Genomic DNA, 6,000 nt, shown 5'->3' on the forward strand with positions numbered 1-6,000 from the left:
AAATTCAAAAATAAAGTATATATAACCTTAGAAAGAGACAAGAAAGAAAATGAAAATCTTAGAGAGAGAATGGAGTGAAAAGAAAAAACTCGAGCGCTCCATTGGAAGCGGCTAGCTCCGCCAACAGCTGTAGCCCTGACATCGGTGAGCCGGATTCAGCTACTGCAGATTTCAAAGATGTTTATACCATTAAAGAACTTATCAAACCTGTTGGCTATGCATTAACTTTATTCAATGATAATAAAGATGTTATAGTGACCTTTCTTGCCAAGAGGATTGTGAATTAAAATCTATATTTCTATTTATATATGTGTTGTGTTTTTGTGATAACAGAATGTGCAATCTCTCAACTTTCTATTTATTTATTTATAAGTTAAAATAATTTCATTGATATCAAACCTAGTTCCCTAACTCTTGCAAGTTGTAAGAAATGCATCTTCTTGAGACCTTTTTAATGATACCCCTTACAACAACATATTAATGTATTTCCACAAAGTGGAGTCTGAGGAGGGTAAAGTGTAGAGAAGTAGAGAGGTAGTTTCCGATAGACCCATGGCAAATGATGTCCCTTAATTCATCAAACAAAAATCTTTGTTATTGTCAAAATAAGCTAAAAGTTCTCAGATTTTCAAATCCCTTTCAAGTCTCGTAATTCTGTTGTTCCTTTTACCTCATATTTTAAGTGGTTATTGTTTTGTTTTCATTGATTTTTTTCTAGAAGTCTTTTCACCTATTTTTTCATAACAACAATTTAATGTGTATAAGATGCTATGAAGTATAACCAGTGTGATTGCTTCCTTTTATTTCTGCTTTAATCTCTTTTCTTAATGGAGGGAGCTTGAACTTGACAGTTTTGTTCATGGACACAACTTGCCTCACAACTTGCCTCATACTCTTGGTGGCTTGACCAAATTTCGTACAAATGTTGCTAGATAATTAAATTCTAAATTTTTAGTTTGATAATGCTTTATTGATTCATATATTAGGTTTTTAGTTCACATTTTAGCCTTTCTTAATGGTTGCCTACTGGTCGGGAAGAAAACACTGGTGACCAACAAGTTTCTGAAGATAAATAATCCATTCCTGGTAACTGTTTCTCTTTTCTCTTTTATTGATTCTTGCATCACCAAAAAGCTCAAATATCTTACATTTTCATATGCATTAATAACAGTCATTTCTCAGTTTCACATAAATATGGATACATTTAACATTTAGTTTCTAAATCACAATAACCTCATCTAGTAATAGTTTAGAAGTAGTACCACACTGCGTACATTGATAGTGCCTGATAATCTGAATTGTTAAACCTTAATCTTTTCCTCATTGTACTTTTCTAATTATATACTCAGTAATTGTTTTGGATTATCACTTCAGATTAATACATGAACATGTAATTTGTTTAAATAAACATTGTATCATTTTGCTTTGTAGTTATGGTTGTTATTTGACGAATGTGTTGATATACTTCTAAGTTCTTACTCTAGCTTCAAAAGTATTTCCTCCTATTTTACTTAGATGACTCTTAATGGAAATATCTTTTTTGTGTAGGTGTTTTGGCAGTTGATAAGTTTTTATAAGCAGAATTTTTGATTCATCAATCCCTATGTATGAGTTGGCTACAATGAAGGAATTAGCTTAATATCGTGTTTGTCTTACATATAAACTGTTGTAAGTTATTTGTTGTTGCAAGCTATGGTGTTAACCCTATTAAGTTTATTAGAAAAGCTCGTAAATAGCATGTTGAAATATATATTGTGAGAAACCTGTAATAGGTTTTTACGTTTTGTGATATACATGAAATATATACAATGAGAAACTTGTATCAGGTTTTACTGTTTCGCGATATAATATGCTTCAGCATTCTATCTTGAATGTGTCACCGGGTACAAAATAGAAAGAAGAATTATTTAAGCCTTTTTGATGTTCTATTTCCTGATATTCATGTTGGTAAATATTTTCTTCTTATAGTTGGATCCAATGTTCATGAGAAAAATAAGAGTCATCGTCAAAGTCTTAGAATTTCTTGTTAAAGTTAAATATTGAAGCTATCAAATATTGGTTGATTGGGTAATAATTATTTAGTATTCAAAACTCAGTAATTAGGATTTACATCGCGTAAGACCCTCTTCCTATAAGAGATCTATACTTTCTCAAGACTTGACTTTGAGATTTCTGATTAAGGGTGAAGGAATTTAATACATCTCCAGTTAATGGTTATTGAAGAAGTACAACATGCAAACAACAGTGCTTTGGAATATCTAAACCCTACCACCCTCTCTAGCTGCCAAAGCATAGATCAGTAAACATTAACTTTCAAAGGGAAGAATAAGGTGATGTGACCATGATAGTTTGGTCTTCCTGCTCAATACCCACTTTTGAATCATAATGTAATATTTAAACGCAAGTTTGAAATTGACACATTTATGATATCGTCCATTTAAGTTCTAAAATTCATCCAAACCTAGCATACAAGTCTATATTACACTTTAGTCTCTCACCTCATTCAACAAATATCTAATTTCCCCCCATTTTCATAGTTAGAAAATAACAAAGAAAAACTTGTCCAAAAATCCACCAAAAAAAGTTTGCTTTTTCACCTACTTTCTCCGATTCCAGCAAAATTTTCCTCCTCGGAATTGGGAATCTCAATTGGTGCTCATTGCTTCTATTTTTATCCCATCTTCTTCCAAATATTTGCAAAAAACATTTTTCCATCATTGCTACAAGCTTGAGAAGCTTTCAAAATCTACTTAATAACGCATTAGTATGTAGATTTCAATATAGCTAGAAGTCCTAAAAATATATATCCCCATTCCAAAGCTAAGAGAGCATCGATAAAATCCCGATTTCCTTCATTCATGTTTTCATACAGATTTCTTATCCGTCATCAATCAGTCATCGACCCATTATAGATCGATACCGTAATCTATGATCAATCAATGTGGTCTATATTGACAGTAGCGAAAGTTGTTATTGTTGATCGTGATTATATGGGAGGAGACTCCTAGATATTGCAATTTAAAATCATTTAGTAAGGCAATAGTTCCTATTTCGCTGCGTCGCAATGATTCATGCGATGATATGATTTGAAGAGAGAGTGGGGAATTAGTTTACGAGTCAAGTGATGTTGTCTTTTGCTATTTAATGAATGGGAGGAAAGAAACGCATCCCACATTCACAAGGAATGATTGGCATGTGTCCTTGCACATGTGGGATGTTGTTGTCGATAACTCTAGGCCTATATTGAGGATAAATATCGCTGTTAAGTTGCTAGTACCACCACCACCACACCCGACAATTGACAAAATGATTCGGTTGAAGATGCAATTTCGGGTGATCATTCAATGGATATCCCCACCACTAACTACATTGTTAATTGAACTCTTAAAAGTTAAACACAATAAAATCAAATAAAATTAAAATTGAGATATTAAAATGTATTAATAAAATAATTAGAAGGTTTCAACTGACTACCGAAATCAAGATGGACAAGTTATTTTGTCTTCTTTATGCTATTAAAACTATGATTTCAATAACAACAACAACAACAATATCAACATACCCAGTGTATTCCCATATAGTGGGGTTTGGGGAGGGTAGAGTATACGTAGTCCGTACTACTACCTCAGGTGAAGTAGAGAGGCTGTTTTCAATAGACCCTCGGCTTAGAATCAATAACAATATAACAAACACAATTCATAAATGCATATAAACTTGTACAATTTGCAAAATAAACTAACAACGATGACTTCACAAACAAACAAAAAAAGCACTAACCCTTTTCAAAAAGATTCTCTCAAAAATTTTAAAAGTCTCTTATTGTTCCCATTAAAAATAAAAATTAATGGAAGAACATCTTAGATCGGGCTCGAACTAGATAATTTTTTTTTGAAATATCATTAAGTTCTCTTGACAAAATCCTAGATTACACTCGATTCATAACTTAAAAAGATCACGACATCTTCTCTAGCTCATCACAGCAAATCAAACACTACAATCAAAAAAATATGCAAGCATTTTAATTCATCCTTTGTTTTCTTCAAACAACAAAGTCTCAAAAATGTCTTTGATTCCCACCTTCTTTTGTGGTCGTAAGAGCAACACCTTCGATCTATTTTTCCTTGACGTATGACATCCATTCGATGACTTTTCAATTTCAAGCACAATTGTCAACAAACCTTCTTCTGCTCGTGAAACTTTTATTTTTGTAAATACAAGAATAGATTGATAAAAAAATACCAGAAATACATATCTTCAAAGTGAACGTTCTGGGGACCAAGAAAGAGGAAGTGAAAATTGCAGTTGAGAAAGAAGGATTTTACAAATAAGCGGTGAGAGGAGCAGAGAGCAAGAGGAGAAGAATAATCAGTGGCACTGCATGGAAAAGAGTAGTGGCAAGTTTTTAAGGAGATTTAGGCTGCCGATGAATACAAAAACAAGGAAAGTTAAGGAAAGTTTCTAAGGAGATTTAGGTTACCAATGAATGAGGTGCTCACTATAATTGTTCCCAAAAAAAGAGAAGAAGAACCTTAGGGGGAGGAGACTGATACATATCTGATTAAACAAGTGCAGATCAACTATTGTTTGTTGAAAGTTTCCTGTCAACGTTTGTTTTAATCTAAATTATGTATCTGTGTAATTAAGGTTGTGGGTCTTTGCCTTTATGTAAAGTTGTTGTTTTCCGTGTTGATATTATATTTGTAGCTTTGAAATTATATACGTGAAAAAAATATCAGTGAACTATTAATTCCCATATAAGAGTGTCTAGCTTATACAGGGGCAGATTGTATAAATGTATAATATTATACATATATAATTAAACGAATAAATAAGTACATATGAGACGAACATATTTGTATAATATATACATATGCATATCAACTATGTACTAAATAAACATATACATATGTATATCAACACTATATTATATAAACGTATAATATTATACATGTACAATTAAATGATCGACATATGTATATTAGGATCCTAATGCGTTGATACTCATTCTAATATGTGATACACAATGTATAAAAATCTGTGTATGTATAGAAAAAAGGAAAAATGCTCTCAAATATACCTAAACTTTGATGAAATTTATTGTAACACGTCTGAACTTTGTGGGGGCCCTATGACCCCCCTAAAAGTTTGCGGGAGTCCTATGACTGCTCTTGACTATTTATTAACGTACTTTATTTACATTTATTTGCATTAAAAAATTTTTTTAAAAAATAGCATTTTTTATTTTTTTTAATTAACTTATAAATGTCACTAAAATAAATTAATAAATAGTTCGGGGGGTGGGGGGAGTCATAGGACCTCCGCAAAGTTCGGGTGTATTACAGCAGATTTCGTCAAAGTTTAGATATGTTTGAGACTATTTTTCATATAAAAATAATTATACTTATATGAATATGTATGTGTGTGTATATATATATATATATATATATATATATATATATATATATATATATATATAGAGAGAGAGAGAGAGAGAGAGAGAGAGAGAGAGAGTGAATGTATATATATATACATAATATATATAAAAAAACACACACACACACACACACATATATATATATATATATATATATATATATATATATATATATATATATATGTGTGAACCAACATAGAACAAAGTTGTATACATATATAATTTTACAAAAATCTACATATATACATGAAATACATCCAATACATTCATACGTATATAAAAATATACAATGCATACTCGTATATAAAAAATCTATGCAACTGAATATAATTATAAATCACCAATATACAATTATCAAATTCACTAAAATTAGATCAAATACCCAATTATGAAAATAATGCATCAAAATTTATTCTGTGAAATTGAAACTAATATACAATTCAATTTTTAAAGAGAAAATGATCAAAAGCCCCCCCAACCTTTACCCCAAATTCCAACTACACACCTATACTTTGTGGGGGTCCTATGACCCCCTGAACTATTTTAAACTGGAATTATTACCCCCC

Source organism: Capsicum annuum, chromosome 1 (assembly GCF_002878395.1).
Source record: "Capsicum annuum cultivar UCD-10X-F1 chromosome 1, UCD10Xv1.1, whole genome shotgun sequence".
Taxonomy (NCBI): Eukaryota; Viridiplantae; Streptophyta; class Magnoliopsida; order Solanales; family Solanaceae; genus Capsicum; species Capsicum annuum.